This window comes from Camelus dromedarius, chromosome 7, assembly GCF_036321535.1.
Source record: "Camelus dromedarius isolate mCamDro1 chromosome 7, mCamDro1.pat, whole genome shotgun sequence".
NCBI classification, from domain to species: Eukaryota; Metazoa; Chordata; class Mammalia; order Artiodactyla; family Camelidae; genus Camelus; species Camelus dromedarius.
In genome coordinates, this window is record NC_087442.1 from 32,061,059 (window position 1) to 32,079,532 (window position 18,474).

The 18,474-nt window shown below is 37.5% G+C and overlaps 1 long non-coding RNA gene across 1 annotated transcript in view; it reads right to left on the reverse strand.

Annotated features, from left to right (window-relative positions):
* Positions 1-18,474, reverse strand: part of LOC135321742 (uncharacterized) — a 78,868-nt gene that overhangs the window by 47,980 nt on the left and 12,414 nt on the right. The window contains exon 2 of the long non-coding RNA XR_010381776.1: positions 9,527-9,623. This is a non-coding gene — a long non-coding RNA (uncharacterized LOC135321742). The remainder of the gene's footprint in view (positions 1-9,526; positions 9,624-18,474) is intronic.

The following is an 18,474-nucleotide window of genomic DNA, read 5'->3' on the forward strand; positions in this document are numbered from 1 at the left end:
AAGCACAATAAAGCAAAGTACAATAAAATGAGGTATACCTGCAACCAACCAGGTGAATTAAATAGCCCTTTGACATCTTTTATTTGTTCCATCTCTGACAGTACTAGAGCAGATTCTGGAAACACTGGTCATTTGTCCCCATTAAATCAGCTACCACTATCCTTATGGGAAAAATCTCCATTTGATGTTAGCAAAATTCAGAGCTCCTCCCAGCAAAATTCAAATAGACCCCTTAAAACTTCTTCCCAGAATTAATCAATATCTTAAAAGTAAGGAAGCTCCCGAAGACATAAAGCCCAGAATAGATTACAAGGCTCCAGGCCTCATTACCCTGTGAATAAGCTCTTGTCTAACACTCCCATTTTACCAGGGAGAAAACCCAATTGCCAATGGTGGAGGTTTGTGCAGGATCTCTGAGCAATAAACTGCTTTCCCTGGATACCCTGCTGTTTCTAATCCTCATGTTACTGTGAACGAAATTTACTGCAAACCATACCAGTAAACAAAGGATGCTGAAACCATCAAGTCATCAGTGGCTGCCGCCCCTCACAGTGAAGACAAGCCTGCAGCCCAGCCCCTGCAGCCACTCACAATGGTGCACTCTGAGGGGACTCAGAATAAGAAAGGACAGGATACTGGCCCTAGCTAGCTAGGTGCTTGTCAAAGGAATGAATTCAATGAGCCCAAATGTTTGCTTCCTCCCATACAGAGAAAAGCGCTGAATTCTTTAACTTGAGATGCCTGGTTTTCTTTAGATAACAAGTAATCTTTTACTGTTTCAACTACCTGGTCTTTGTTGTAAAACTCCTAATATATCCTATCTCCACCCCTACCTCCGGGGCAGTCCCTCAAAGCAGTCTGAGAGGCTGAGTCCTCAGAATTGACCACCGAATAAAACATAACTCTCAACTTTTAGGTTGAGTATTTATTTCAGTCGACGTTACTAACATCCATTCCCAAAATAAGTAAATTCTTTACTATAATTATTTATGTAATGCATTGTTTAGTATTATATAGTTGAGGAAGCTAGCCAAAAACTTTCTGCCTCCACTTGAAAAAAAAAACAATACACTTGGACAGTAATGCCTCAGGGCAAAAACTGCCTTTTACTGAAAGCCCTTCTTACTTCTCATAAACCCTAAAGGCTGATTGGGATGATATAAAGTTTTCTAGGGGTTCTACTTTGTTGCAACATGTGGATAATGTGCTTCTTTGCTTTCCTTCTCAAGCCTCCTGACAGGAAGACACCATTTACTTGCTAAAGCTTTTAGCCTTGAAGAGACATAAGGTCATCAAAGAAAAATTGCAATCTGTCTAAACCCAGGTTTAATAATTAGGGCATCTGATATCAGAATGAGGGCTACAACTAGATCCAGATAGTCTTCATGGTGTCCCAAGTTGCCCTAAACCCCAAACTAAGCACCAGCTGTGAGGTTTTCCTCAAGCTAGTTGATTATTGCTGAAACTGGATTTCAAATTCCTCTCTTATGGCCAAGCCTCGGTATGTTCTATTCAAGAATAGCAACTCCAACTTTACGGGAAGAACAGATGACAGCCTCAAAGGAGAGTTTAATGAGCCTCTCATTAAAATAGAGTTTGATGAACCCATCTGCCCTCGGGCATCCCAATTATCAGATTTCTTTTTCCCTTTTTGTATAAGAAAAGGAAGAGAATGCCCCTGGGGTATTTACTTAAATACTCAGGGACTATTGTTACGAAACGACAGGCCAGCCAAGAAACAAGCACCACTCGGAGGGTTGGAGTACTCAGGTGTATTACGCCGGCGGGCTCAGAGGGGCTTCTGCTCCGAAGCTCTGAGCACCTCCAAGATGTTCGCATGAGGTTTTACAGGGTAAAGTACAAGCTTGGGGTATTCGGCCAATAGGCATGGAACAACTTTAGCAGCATCATTATCACAAAAGTGGAGGCAGGGAGGCAGCAAACCAACATTCCAAAGCGAGATATATCTCTTTGAAAATCCACCTGCCTAGCAAAAAAAACAAAAAACAAAAAACATGAACAGTAAACCAACACTAATTAACTTAGATTTACAGGTTAGTCCAGCAGAACTCAGATCAGTCTTCTGATACTTAGATTTGTGAGTTATCTTGTTAGCCTAGCCCAGCCTTTCCTTCACATTCCTAGACCTGTGAGTTATCTTGTTAGACCAGCCTGGCTTTTCCTTCACACTATCATTGACCCAGAGAGTATTAAAGCCAGCAGCTGGGCCCTGGGGCATGAGGACACTCCCCAGCCTTGGCGCCATTATGGCCACTGCCCTTTTGGTTAAGACCACTGAGAAAATCATTGTGGAATCCAATTTAACCATTTTTATACCTCGTACAGTAAAAGCTCTCCCAAATTCTCATGCTCAGCATTTCTCAGGAGCCTCACCTCTTAACGAAGTCCTTTTGTTAACTGCTCTTCACATGACTTTTACATAATAATCTTAACCCTGCTACTCTTCTCCCCGCATTACCTAATGAAGTACCTCAGGACTGTTTAATGCTGACAAATAACCTCCTGACTACTCAGGATGCTTTGCAGGAAATTCCTTCTGGCAAGGCTGACTTTCCGTGGTTTAAAGGCAGTTGTTATTTAAAAGGTGAGGATGGCAAATACTGTGCTAGGTAGGCTTTTTCAACTCCTCCTAATGTTGTTGAGACAGCATCTTTACCTACGGGTACTTAAGCCCAACAGGCTGAATTATACACTTTTATATGGACTTGTGCTTTAGCCAAGGACAAAACTGCCAATATTTATACTGATAGCAGATATGCTTTCAGAGTAGTTCATGGCTTTGGAATGTTGTAGAATCAACATAGCAGCAGAAATAAAATTTTAAATGGCACCTATATTCAGGAATTATTGGATGCACTACTTTTACCTGCCTCTTTACCTATTGTTAAGATTCCAGGGCATTCTAAACTTGACTTTCTGGAAGCTACAGAAGATCATTTTGCTGCTGTTTCTGCAAGGAATGCTGTCCTTAAAGGGACCAGCAGCAGCCAAACCTCTGCTTTGAATATTTCTGCAAATGATAATTCAGAATCCCTAACTAGAGAAGCCCAACAACTGGCCTCAGAAAAGGGAAAACAAGAATGGAAATGTAACAATTCTTGACTGGATGAAAAGAGAAAGCTCAGGTTTGGACCAAGTAACAGCCAAGTCCTAACAAAGACTCTAACATTCCCACTCCTCACCACTGTACATGCATTAAGCTATTGATCTCCTGACAAAATTATAGTCTTCACAAATCAGTATTTGTTGGGGAAATATTAACAGGACTGCAAAAAGTGCCTACCTCACTTGTCTCATTTGGGTGAGGAACAACCCAGGGAAGTGTGTTCATAGTGCTCCCAGACTTTTTAAACTGACAGATGGACCATTAGAGGTCTGGCAAATGGATTTCGTACAACTTCCTCTGTCTCATGGATATCAATATGTTTTACTTATGGTCTGTAGGTTTTCACACTGAACTGAAGCCTTCCCTTCAGATTACTGACTCTCTTGTGGCTAAAGTCTTTTTGGGAAAAAATGATCCCCCACATAGGGAACTCCTCTCAAACTTCATAGAGATCAAGGAACCTATTTTACTGGATGCTGGATATTTCAGCACGTCTACCCTGTTTGGCTGGTTTTACAATACTTTATCTGTGCTTGCCACCCTCAGTCCTCTGGTTTAGCCAGATTCACTAACAACATTATCTAGACTCATTTGGAAAAATTTGTAGAGGCTCTCCAAATACATTGGCCAAAAGCGTTGCCGTTGATCCTTCTAAATCTCAGATCTGCCCTTTTGGAACCCATAAACTCTCACCCTTTGAGATAGTCACAGGATGCCCAATGTACTTGACTCCTACTTCTTTTGACCCACAACTGCTAAAAGGAGAGATACTCCAATGTTGCAAAGCCTAATTGCTTCTATTAAAAATAATCAGGCTTTGGTAGAGTGATCTTTTCTCAGTGCGCTCTCCAGAGACAAAGATCTTAAGCATCACACCTTGCAACCTAGAAATTTCACCTACTGGAAAAGACCCTCTGGAGGAACTCTCTTCAGCCTCCCTGGAGAGGTCCCTGCAAGTACTGCTAGCCAAACCTTGTGCCACCAAACTCCAAGGAATAGGTTCTGGAATTCATGTGACATACATAAAGAAAGCACAGAAACCAGATAGGACCTGCACATCATCTGGTGACGTGAAAGTAAAGATTTCCCATAAGTAAACTAATGACATCTGATAAGACACTTTTCCCAAGATATAAGATATCTGAACCCGGCTTATTGGAAGTTTGTTGTCAAATCTTTGATGAAGACATAACACTTCAGATAATCTCCAATGCCTATGATCTTGATGATGTATGAACTTTAGATAAGTGCCTGAGCATTCTCCCTCCTACTCCTCTTTGTTAATTGAGTGTGGTCTCAGTAGGTTTGTAATCTGTGTACTTTCCCTCTGATGTGAGACAGTACACCCAAACAAGGTCTTTTCCTGGAATTGAGGGACAAAAAGTCACCGAAACTAGAAAACCTCACTTGATCAGTGATGCTTTCAGAGACAGATCTTGGTCAAAAGGGGAAAATATTGCAGCAACATGGATGGACCTAGAGATCGTCATTCTAAGTGAAGTAAGCCAGGAAGAGAAAGAAAAATACCATATGATATCATTCATATGTGGAATCAAAAAATAATAAAAATAAAGTAAAAAAAGGACACTATGAACTCATCTATGAAACAGAAACAGACTTGTAGACATAGTAAACAATCTTATGGTTACTGGGGAAAGGGAAAAATTTGGGAATCTGAGATTTACAAATGTTAGCCACTACATATAAACATAGATTTTAAAAAGTTTCTTCTGTATAGCACAGGGAACTGTGTTCAATACCTTGCAATAAATTTTAATGAAAAAGAATATGAAAATTAGCATATGCATGTAAATGCATGACGGGGACCATTGCGCTGTACATCAGAAATTGACACATTGTAATCGATTGTATTTCAATTTTAAAAAAAGTTAAAAAAGGGGAGGGGAGCAGAAATGTTTTAAAAAATCCACAGAAACCTCAATTAGAGTCAGAAGATAAGAAAGAGGACATCTCATGCTTTTTGATTATAGCAGAACCCAGCAAGAGAAAGAAAAACTCCTCTTCTTTCCTAGTGAGGACTCAGCCAATGAAAAACCATGGACTCTGTTTGCTATATCTCTCCCAACTTCCTTTTCCCCTTTATACATTTTCTTCCTTTGCCACGCAGGGGACTCACACATGACACTCTCTGGCTGCAGACCCCAAATTGCTGCTAATTGCAATAAACTTAGTTAACAGATACTAAGCACTAAGAGCAGTGCATGGCACACGTGCAGGACACAGGGAATGTGAATTCAACGTCTTTCTATATAAGCATGGCATAACAATTTTTCCATGTCTGGACTAACTTCTATTCCTTTTCTAGAGGGTTCTGCTGAAGACACAAATAAGCCTGCTATGAAGGACAGCAGTGATACCCAGGTCACAAATGCACATATTCACAGGGCTAGGAATGTCAGTGCAAAGTGAATTGCACTGGGTTGCAAGGGAAAATAAGGGACAGTGGAGACGGGAAAGTTGGGTGATATACGCAGAATCAAAAGAGGGCTGCTACCATTTAATACCAACTGAGTGCTCTCCTGTGGAGCTGCTGTCCTATGGTTGACAGAACATTTGATTTCTTTCCAAGGGAAGTCAGAGATCATAATTTTATAAGAAATGTCTGTATTTGTAAATACTGACATTTAATTAAACTTCTAAAAACTGTATGGGCACAACAGAATCATCTATACCCCAGAACCAGCAGTTAGCTGCTAGTATGAGGTTTTTAATCATCTGGAACTGGGGGAGAGAGTCTCTGATGTAATGGCACACAAGACAAGTAAGTTTCAATGAGGGTACAAGAAAGAAAGATTTGGATCATTTAATTTTGTTCAAGGAGAGCAGATCCAAGGTCTTCAGCTATGTATCAGATAATTCTGTTTGGTTTTTTCCCCAAGTAATAAAAACCACACATCCTCAACATAGTCTCTGTTCTAGAAGTATTACATATATTACTTAATATTCAAAGCTACCCCGAGAAAAGCAGTTTGTTTTACCTCTTTTTACTGATTAAAGGAACTGATAGCCAGATACGCTATGGATGTGCCCAGGATCCCACCTCTAGAAATGGATGGAAAAAGACTGCAGGGGAGTCTGCTGCGAGACCGAAGAGCACTACAGGAAGGAGGATACGAGACTGATGAGGCACTGTGTAGTTCTGCCTAGGATCTGCCTTATACCGCGTCCACTGATGATCACCAGTCCCAGTAGGCCATCTCTAGGAATTTCAAGACATCACATAATGGGCCTGTCCTAGCTTTAATAGTAAATAGGCCAGCTTGTATGCTGTTCGGTTCTGCAAATACTTATACGTATATTGTCATCTTTCTTCCCTCATCATCATGCTGTCCACACCAGCCCATCTGTTCCATCACCCGCACCCTCCTCCCATATGAGGGTGTTACTCCATCCTCAGGGAGTGCAGCCACCAACACTGAAGCAGAAGAATGCAATGACATAATGGGGACTGTTTTTTCTTTTTCTTTTTTTTTTAAATCAAATTCACACAGAAAATGCAATGCCAGCAAGAACTCTGTCAGGTCACAGCTGTTTCATGGTGAGTCATCCATCACTTTGAGGACTATCCCACATGGACCAAAGCAATGAAATCCCACACACAGGGAATAAATAAAGTTATGCTAACTCAGGAATGCCTCTCATCAGATATTTGCAGGAAACTTTTAAACTGGTTAGGTGAAGAGTATGCAGCATTGCTGTATCAACAAACTATGAGTTTTTTTTTTTTGAAGGAACTCCGAGAATATGAGAATTTTGAGAGTGAATGATTTAGTTTTGCATAGAGAGAACTGCATTCTACCAGAGCTTTAGAAATTATATTTTCCTTTGCCAAACAAGAAAAAAAGATTCAATAAATTAAATTGCTTTTAATAGGACACACCAACAGACCCTTAATAAGCCCACTAGGAGAAACAGACAGCTGTCAAATAGTAATATTCAAATTTGGTCCAAAATTTCTGACAGTCTCAGAATATATCAACCAATTGCCTGCAATGAAGCATTGAAATTTCTATTCTATTAGGATAAGGCATCGTGTTCATGAAATAGTAATAAGTGGTCATGAAATATATTAACACGGATTGACCTTCTCTTGCAAAACGGGTATCTTGGGTTGAGGCTCTGAATGGAGACTTTGGGTAGCCCTAGGCATTCAGTGTGCTGCCCAAAGGAGAAAGGTTGTCACTAAGAGAAAAAGAAGATGCCAAATAAAATTTCTCCATTCTGATACATTTGCCCAGGGCTGGTCATCTTGCCGTGAAGTTTTCTTGGAAAATAAAATAAGAAAGGCAAAGGAAGAGAAAAGTAACAGAAAAGGCAATGATTAAAAAACAAACAAAAAAGAAAAAAGGCAACCAGCCAACCAACCAAACAAAATTCACTATCACTTCCTTGAAACTGGTCTTTCTTGTCAGTAACCTCCATATTGATGAATTCAACGATGAGTTCTCAGTAAGACTAGACCTTACTAACTTATCTATTTTTCTTTCCTGAAACTTTTTTTCTTTCAGGAAACCACAGTCTCCTGGGTTTTCTTCTGTCTCACAAATTCCTTTACTGATTCCACCCACTTTTCCCTACATGTAAACATTAACACGCATTTGGATTGAACATTAGAATTCAGTCCTTATAATTGTTTCATATATACAGTCACTTGCACGATGATTTCATCTAGTTTCAAGGCTTTCAGTGTTACCTCTTTGTGGGCAATACTCGTCTTCATAGCTCCAGCCTGGACATTTTTCTTAGTCCCAGGCTCATACATCCAATGGACAGGCTGGCTTCCACTTGCTTTATTGTGTTTCTTCTGGATTTATTTTCTGGGTTTATTTTCAGTGTTATTGTTGTAAAAGATGAATAATACATAAATATAGACCAAAGTAAGTATGATCAAAAATCCTACCACCCTGAGAAGACACCAGTAATGTTTCAGTGATCATAAGAGAGTATCTGTTTTCCCACATCCTTGGTAAGTATTGTTTTGAAAAATACACCAAATTTTTCAGTGTAGTGTCATTTTCTCTTGTTCGTGCAACTGAACACATTTTAATATGTTCAAGGGCCATTTATATTTTTTTCCCTATGAACTCTCTGCTGCCTGTTTTTCTATCAGGCTATTGATCTTGTCTTTATTTCTTGCGCTCTGCTTCCTTTTACATAGTTACACATATCACTGACTTCTTGCTACCCTCAATGGTTGGACCCCCTCCACTTACACAGTTTTGGAGATTTCTGGTCATCTAGTTTGTTTGCTTGTAAACCTTTTATTTTGATATAATTTCAAATTTATAGAAGAGTTGCAAAAATAGCACAAGGAATTCCCATATAATCTTTACCTAGATCATCAGTTGGTATAGTTTGCCCCATTTACTTTCTCTCTCTCTCTACATGTATATGGTGAATTATAAACATACATACTCACAACTTCAGTATGTATTTCTTAAGAACAAAGACATTCTTTTGTATAACCACGGTACAACTATCAAAAATCAGAAAATGTAACTTTGATAGAATGCTATTATCCAATCCACAGTTCATACTCAGACTGTCAGCTGCCCTAATATTTACTTCTTTTTCCCATACAGAATCCCACCCAAGATCACACATTGTATCTAGGTACCACATCTCTTGCCTCATGTAATCTTGTACAGCTTTTTAGTCTTTGTTATTCCTGATTTTAACGTTTTTTGAAGAGGACAGACCAGCTATTTTGTAGAAAGTCTCTGCATTTAATGTATCTGACACATTCTTGTTAAATAAAACTTACACATTTTTGGCAAGATTGCCGCAGAAAATATGAATGCTTTTCAGCATCAGCAAAAACGTGAGGTTGGTTTGGCCTGATACTGGCGTTGTTATCTTGCGTCACTTACTTAAAGGCATATCCACTAGGTTTCTTTACCGTGAGGTTACTTTTCCCTTATGTAATTAATGAGTTATTTGGAGAGAAATCTCTTGTATTATATAAATACTCTGTTTTTCACCAAGCTTTCACCCACTAGCTTTGCTATCCATTAATGATTTTCTAATTGCATTATTTCTATGTTTGTTAGTTGCCATTTTATTTAAGGAAGAGCTTTATTTAATCATCCGTTACTTATTTGTATTCTGACTTGTTTCAGCTAAGACAAATGGATTCCTATTTCACAATCCATTTCTATCATTATTTCAATTTATCCTCAAATTATCACAGGTTTGTCCAAAGGGAGATATTCAAGTTGGCTCCTTATTTCTTTGACTATATCCCCATCATTTTTTGACACTTTATTAGTTTCTAACACAACAAGATATTCCAGATTCATCTTCTATCCTCCATGATGCAGATCTGGGATCAATTACTTCCCTTCAAAGTGTCTTTGGTGACCAAAACGATGTACTTACTTGGAGCAGGACTGCAGAAAAATTCCAGAGCACCTGAGCAGGAATTGTGGATGGTTCACAGAGGGGTTCTGTCTGAGCTTTAACCTTTTGACGACTCCTATGGGAGAGCAAGGGGAAAAAGTGAAAACATGACATAGGAAAGAAAACAGGTTTCCCTGCCCAAAGTAGGGGATGGTGCCGGCTGTCTTGGCATTTTAGAAATGTCAAGAAATCTGTTGGATTTTTATTTTTATAATTTTATAATTCTTATTTTTTTAAAATTATTTTTATATTTGCATTTCTCATTTTGATTTACTTCCGGATTTTTTAAAATATAATTCCCCTATTCTCACTGTTTTTGCTATTTATTTGTTATTCACTTTTTTTTTCTTTTTGATTTTGGTTATTTTTGGGGACTAGATTATATTAGTCTGCTAAACCTGTATAAAACAGTAAAAAAATTTGTGAAGGCATTAGTTAAATTAAGAAATCAGCAAGGACCAGAGAAGTCAATGTTCCAAAGAGAACAAACATGTAGATAAGAGAATCCAATATTCTGCTTCTTAAGGCATTTTCAAATCTATAACATATAGCTGAGAGATTGAGAAGCTGAGCATAAAACAGTAGCTGGGAGGCTGAAAAGCTGAACAGAGCTTTCAGAAGTCTTATGATGCTGGAAGAACAAGAATTAGAAATTAAAAATCACAAGGAGGTGGGACATTGGTTACCAGCCCAGGATTCCACTGGCACCATTGAAGAGTTACCATTTGGAGGGTGTAAGTGCAAACCAGAAATAACACACCCGTCAAAAGTATTGAAATAGCTGTTTGAATTAGGGAAATATCCTATTGATTTAAGATTATCAACTCAGTTATTAATTTTCTGCCAACACAATGGAAAATCTAAGTGGAAATTAAAACACCTCAAATTATATTTATGAGAATTTATAAGCAGTGTTTCTCATCCCAGCAAAAAATTTTGCACACCAGGAGACATGATCAGATGACCAAAACAAAAAGAACAAGCATAATGTAGAAACAGACCATATGATCCAGATATTGGATTTAATTAGACATCAACTCTAAAATAAACGGTATATTGAAATAAGATGTTTGATAAACCAGAGAACAAAATGAAGAATTTTGGCTGAGGGCTGGAAACTCTGATATAGAATCAAATGGAAAATTTAGAAATAAGAAATGAGAACTAAAATTAAGATTCAGTAAGTTGGTTTGACAGAAGATGACCCAAAGTAAGGATTAGTGAACTAGGTTAGTGATCAAAAGGAAATAAATATTCACACCAAAACACAGAGACAAAAAAAATTGGAAGTACAGAAAAGAGCACAGAGAACAGGAAAAGAGAAGGTGTTACCAGAGCCTAGAACCCCAGGATGTCCCATGGGAGCTTGAATCACAGTGAGGAACACCTATTGAGAATTGGGACACAAGAAATGGGGCAGGGGTGTCTGAGAAGGAGCAGGAGCAGGAGTCATGGATGATCCCCAACCACTACAAGGATACCCTACTGAGGAGACCTGCCCTGGTTTCTGTTCATCTTCCACCCTCCAATATTTCACATATTCAACATAAAAGGCAAAGTGCAGAGGAGCTCGGGAAATGTAGCTCCCTGTGTTACAGAGTGTGTGTCAGGGTGGATGGATATGAAAGCAAATTACCAGTTAACCTGCACAGATGCCAACTTTTCAAGTTTCCAGGGATGAAGCTAATTCCCCCATACTCCTACTTTCTTATTTGCATTTGACCACTTCAATAGGGAGATAAGAAAAACAAAGTTCAATGCCTGTGCTCAGGATGGTATTTTGTTCAGACCTCCCAGATAGAGTTTATTTTGAAAAAAAAAATTGAGATTAATCCAAAAACTACCAGGGAATCAAACATTTTAACTGAACTGATGGATTAAACTCTTTTGACTATTTAGTTTTGACTTTTTTCATCAGCAAAAACATGTAAACTAGCTTTTGTTCCAAGATACAACATAAGCTTAGGCACAGCTTTCTCACCAAAGAAGTTCCACTTATCTTAGCTCTTGGTGTTTAGTTTGTGGAACAGGGTGTCTGTGAAAACAGCTTTTCATAGAAAAATGGTTCACTGTATTCTGAAAAGATGTCTTCAAATGTTTGTGGGTTGTTTTTTTTTTTTTTTTGGTAAATTATATACCATCTTCTATAGTACTGAATATTTAATTTCAGGTACAAACTGAAATGTCATTCAGAAGTATTTGTCTCAAAACAATTTGGAGAAAATTATTTTAAGGGAAACTGCTTTCAGGCAATGAAAGAAAGATTGGAATGACTCAGGGGAATTGACTAAATACATGATTTTTCTCTAGTAATGAGCTCTCTACAATGAACTGGTAATCACAAATCATGCTACTCTTGCTTTCTGCATAACTGGCTAGCAGGTAATGAGTTTGAGAATGTCCTCTTTGAACAAGGGCCAGGACTCTAAGCTGTAACATTGAGTACAAGGTAATTAATGTTCTTAAATTTTCAAACTGATTCAGTCATGAGCAACTACCATGTACCAGTCATGGTACTAAGCACTAGACTTAAAAGGTCAGAAGACGGTCTCTAGTCTCAAACTGAACACAGTCTAGTGGAAGGGGTAGATTATTAACAGATGTTAATTTATGAGGTGTAATTAGTACAGTTTAATGAAAGATACATAAATGATACTATGAGATTTTGAGGAAGCATCCATTGTATGATGCTAAGTAGAAAGAACAGGAATTAAAGTTATGTTCATAGTATATTCTAATTTGTTTAGATAGATAAATAGAAATTTTCTAAAGAAAATCATCAACTGTTGAAAGTAGTTACTCATGAGTTATGCAGTTACAAGTTGCGTATTTCTTTAAACATTTCTATATTTTTCAAATAATTGCTTTTTTCTTTCACGGTGACTATGGATTAAATTTTATTTAGAAAAAAATAGGAGTTGTTGAAAGATGAATCTATCATTCACTAAAAACGGCATTTCTCTGTTCTAAGGCAGGGTTTGGGAAATGAACCAGCAGGACAAATCAAGCCTACAGCCTGTTTTTGTATTATGGCTCATAATAGATAAAATTTGCCAAATCTTGACCTAAAGAATGCAACCAATGAATATACATTCCACCACGACCCTTTACTTTTCTCTACTTAAGCAGAAGAGTGAGAGGAAAGTCATCAAGATACACTACAAATTAGAGTCCAGAAATTGCCTCAAGGTCACTTATTTAGGCTAGAGCTAAACTTTTTGAACAGCACTTTAAGCCATGCAGTTTATGTGGACTATTGGACTTAATTCCCAAAACAATATTCTGCAGCGTAACACTTCTTATTCTGCTTTTAGTCATAATCAAACTAAGGCATGGAGAAATCATGGCCAAAGCAAGAAGTGAGGCCAAAATTTAAATCCAGGTAAACTATTCCAGGGCTACAATATAGCCTTCTCCATGTGAGGGAATCTGAAACATTACATATCTCCTAACTGGAATGGAAGTTGGCTTTGAATTTAGCCTTTACAAGGTAGCTACCTAAGGAGTCATCATCCAACTTAACCTCTACCTCTAATTGGAAATAAAATGCAGCTGCAATAACCTCTATAGATCAAGAATTTCAGCTGTAGGTTGGCTGCATTCTCCTGGTAGATGGACTCAGTAAAGGGCTGAGTTGACAGAATGTATATAAAGATGAGATGTTGTTTCACCCTGGAGATTTTCAATTTGAAGAGTTGTAATAAATTACAAATGCCTTCAAATCAAAATCATTTAGAAGTATTCTCCTATTAAGAATTCATGTCCAATTAATGATGATAAAGAAAAGAAATTAGCATGATATGTATGTGACTATGCTAGGCTTTCCACGGTGATTTCATCACCTTTATTATAATCAAATGGAATACGACTTTAAAGACGTTTGCTTGCTATTTCTATGCCCAACATTGGAATTAAAACATACATGATAACTGTAAATTCACTGGGAAGTCTCACGTTGCTTTATAAAACCTTTTTTTCCCTTAATATCCCACCCAGATATGAGACAACTAAAATTATGCCAAAATAGAGACAAACATTAAAAAGAAATTCTAGAGAAAAAGGACAGTATAGTGTGTTACCATGTTATGAACTATCAGCTGACACAATAGAAATAAAAAAGGGTTTTAATTTTGTTTACATAATTTGAATTTTTCTAATTTTATAACCCAACAATGCTAATTATAAAGTAACTAAGATGCTCCCATTCGAGTTACAGAAATTCCGATTTATGAAGTGTGACAAAGCATTTAACTGATTTTTTTCACATTATTTCTGGCTATACTGGTGTCACAGATACAAACTGCATCTTGGTTATTCCTTAAATATGCCAGATGATTCTTTTTATAGGAGAGAGATACAGTTTTGCATTACAGTGTGAAGTCATGGAAAAGAATCATTTGTCCCAGGGTTTAAGAAATGTCTTTTTGAAGCTTTGCTAATATGATGTTTGTAACATGTAACTATCTTTAAAAGTACCTAAGTGACAAAATGACCAAGACATAGAATTCTCTGCTGTATGGTATTTTACATGGTGTTGTTTTCATCTTTTTTTTTTTTTTTTTTAGTTATTTGAATGATGTAAAAGCCAATAAGCCAAGTTTCTGTGAATAACAAAATAAGTTGCATTAAGCTAAAAAATGTTTTATTCCATATCTGGTTCTAAAAGAACTGTAAATCTTTGTTCAACAGCTTTCTTTGAAGATTATATCCATGGTCAGTTCTGCTTTTGTAATCTAAAAACCTTTAGAGGCAAAAAAAAAAAAAAAAAATCATTTGAATATCTATGTTATTCTAAAATAATTATCTGGTCCCCAAGCCATTTTTCGTAAGTTATTAGTGATCTCACATGAATAACTTTGCTTGCCTCCTTTATCTAAGACAGATGATGATTCTAACACCTACTAGTGACAATTTCAAATGAGGATTATTCAAGGATTATTATTATGGAATGTGAATGAATGGAACAGAGGTTGAGATTTCAGATGCACTTTCCTTAGTTCTTAAAATCCGTTTCTTATCCTAATAGTAATTATAGTCCATCTTACATTCTTATTAAATTTTTATCGTTACTTTAAGGTACAAATACACACACACAAGCGTATCAGGATGCTACTGTTTTCTGTTATATGCTCACTGAAATAACTGAATTTTTAAGTCATGTACATTTGATACACTGATATCATAAAAATTAAAGAAAAACTAGCAGTCTTAGACTCTGGTAATAAAAATCTAGAACTCAGGAAAAAAATAAGACTAAGGTATGCTAGTTACTATTTTGTTGAAGGTTTTATTTATTCTACAAGGGACAATTCTTCTGTACTAAAGATTGCTATATTCCTAAAAACACTAGTTTTATAAAATATGAAATTCACTTTAAATTCTTTAAATGTTCAGGGAGCATCCTCTGTATATGCTCAAGCTATTTTCCTCTTCCTTGAATATTTCAATAAATTGTTATGGAATATCTCCTTTGCATAAAACACTTTGGAGAAAACAAAGATGAATGAAACATAGCTCATATCCTCACAATGCTCGGAGGATAGCAGAAGAGATGGATTCACAATAACTAAGCTTCAGGAGAGAGTGATATATCATAAACTGCAGATTCCTGATCAGCAAACTGAAGTACCTACAAGTGGCTAAAGAAAATATAAATGTGTAATTTGAGCAGGAGAAAGGGAACAGGGAGGAGAGGAGCCTGTGAATGGACTTGGGGAGTCCATGCCCTACTTAAAGACTTTCAGAGACATTGAGTGTGTGTGTGTGTGTGTGTGTGTGTGTGAAATGTTGTAGAAAGCATTATGTTTTAAGACATAAATAACTTGTATTTGAATTAATATTTATGGCATTGAGAAAAAGTGGCAAATTGTATGTGGATTGGACAGAAAATATACATTCAACTCAATTATGATTTATTTTTTTCTCTTTTACCAGAATAGTTATTTTATGGAAATGATAACATTACTAAGACAGAAAATAAGAGCTTATTTATGGATTGATAAATACAGAGTGGGATAATCAGTGATGGAGATTTTCCTTTTGACGTTTAAGTGAAACCCTAGGGATTTCCTTCATGTGTTACGCACACCAGTGCACAGGAATCCAAATCACTGGCAAGATTTATAAAGTAACTGATATCTGCAGTTTTCACTACTCAAAATATCTTAGGGACTTATTTTGTTGATGCTTATATGAAATGCTAGCCCATATTTAAATATGCACAATATTTGCCATGATAGCAACTAAAATACAACAAAATAAAATTGAGAACACTTTCTTCATGGTAACTTGTGTGATATTAAAGCTGGAGTTTCTTTAATATTTTATAGAAAACAACAAATCAACAGTAATATATCTAAAAATTTTTCAAATACCTTGTTTAAGACACTAAGCTGAGGAGTACACCATAAAATATTCAAAAATAAAAACATAAAAACCTTAAAAACAAAATAATTCTTCCAAGAAGAAACTGATGATATTTTCTAACACACTGATTATTTTTAAAGTCCAACTAATATTCTAACATGATTGTCTTCAGGCAAATGCAAAGAAACATCCATTATATCAAAATAGTTTACTTGCTTTTTTCTTGGAGCAATTCATTATCATGGTCAATGTATTCCTGTCAAGGTGTGATATTATAGAATACATATACACGGGTCTTTGTTCCCAGGTCCTGCCGTAGAGTTTCTAAAACCCTTGTAATATCCTAAGTGATAAGAGCACTAGGAGCATGTTTTGTTCTAATATTTGGTCTTTGTCCCCAGTTCCAGACACAGAACTCCTAAATTCCTTAGAATTTCTTGGGTGACAGCAATATATTTTGTTCCAATGAGGTGAATCTTGTGGGATCCTGCATGGGGGCTAGTTACCAGAAAGATCAAGACATAATTAGAATCTTGGAACTTTAAACCCTAACTCCCATTCTCCAGAGTGCAAAGAGGGGCTGAAAATGGAGTTAATGATCGATCATGCTTACATGACGAAGTCTCCATAAAAATCCCAGAAGTGTGAGGTTCAGAGAGCTTCTGGGTTGGTGAGCACATCCTCATTCATGGAAGCTGATGCACCCCAACTCCATGGGAACAGAAGCTCCTATGCTTGGGACCCTCCCAGACCTCACCCTATGTGACTCTTTCTCTGGCTGTTCATCTGTATCCTTAATCATATACTTTATTATATAATAAACTGGTAAATGTTTCCCTGAGTTCTGTGAGCTGTTCTAGCAAATAATCGAGTCTGAAGGTGAGGAGGTCATGGAAACCTTGATTTTTAGCCAAGTCGGACAGAAATTGTGGATAACCTGGGGATAACTACTTGCTATTGGCATCTTAAGTGGAGTGGCAGTCTCATGGCAGCGAGCTCTTAACCTGAGGGATCTGAGGCTACCTCCAGGTAGACAGTGTCAGAATTTAAATTACAGGACGTATACATAGCTGATGTCACAGAAAATTGCTTGGTATGGGAAAATTCTCTATACATCTGGTATCAGAAGTGTTCTTAAGTGTGGTGGTCGTGTGAGAGTAAAGGAAAAACACATAGGAGGAGGGCTGAGATTTTTCCCTACTCACAATGCATATATAATTGACATTTCCCCCATTAATGCCCTTAAAGAGAATAAAATCAGTGACTATGAAGAAAGACAGTGAGTTACAAAAATTGGAGGGGTGGGGAAGTGTAACAGTAACTTTTAGTTGACTTTGTCACCTGAGTGTATAGATATGAAAGGATGCACAAATATGATGAGGTAGAATTTCTCATGTTTTAATGTTCCCAAGCCATTGTAGATGCCTTCTCGTGCCAATACAAAAATCATCTGTGCTCCTCTTAAAAGTATGACTCCTGTAGTGATGGATTATTCTGTAGTCAACTTGGTGGAGCCAGCAATTCCATTTCTCAGAATCCCCTCCCCCATATGGGGATGGGTTCTGAGTTGGTCAAAAGAGAATCTGCATAAAATAAGCTATGGAGGCAGAAGTGAAGCAAATGTTGCTGTGGTTAGATGTGGTGATAGACAGATGCAAAGGTGCTACTGAGGTTCACGTTACTCCCTGTCTTTTCCACTCCGTGGCCAGATCTTCTTCCTGACTAATGGCTTGCTGTTCAACAACAGCCCCAGACCACTCACCAGACCCTTAGCTGCAGATACACAGAGGCCGACAACTTCTCATCGAGTCTTCCATCATGGCCCTTCTCTAGTGATTAAACATGCTTGGCTTAGCTTCACTGGTTCATAAGTTCCCTGATACTTCAGTTCCCCAGTGAAAAATCCTATAATCAGTTTCTAATCCTGAATTCATAGTGGTTCTGCTTCCTTGATTGAACTCCACTGCACTTTCAGCCCATAGAAACACTGTATCTCAGAAGACTCTGACCATGACTTTATGACTGTTCAGATCACCACTCAGGAATGTCTGATTCTTCCTGGTCATCAATTCAATAACTAGACTGGATATGGACTGGCTCACACAGCTTTGGTCATTTTTCCTTCAGAGTACTTTTCACCTTTGTGACTGAGTAATTCTTTTATGTAGACCTCAAGAATAAACTGCTGGTATTAATTTTTCTATTGCTGCTGTAACAAGTAACCACATGGGTAGTGGCTTAAAGAAATGCAAATTTATTATCTCATAGTTCTGTAGGTCAGAAGTCCAACAGGGGCCTCACTGGGCAAGACTAAGGTGTTGGCAGGGTTGCATTCCTTTCTGGAAGCTCTTGACTTTTCCAGCTTCTAGAGGCTGCCTGCATCCTTGGCTCATGATCTGTCCCCTCCTCCATCTTCAAAGTCAGCCACACAGCATCTCTCCAATCATGGTTCTGTCATCACCTCTCCTCTCACCACAACCAGAAAAGGTCTCCAATTTAAAAAACCCGTATGATTTGATTGGATCGCTCTTCCATCTCGAGGCCCTTAATTCAATCACAGC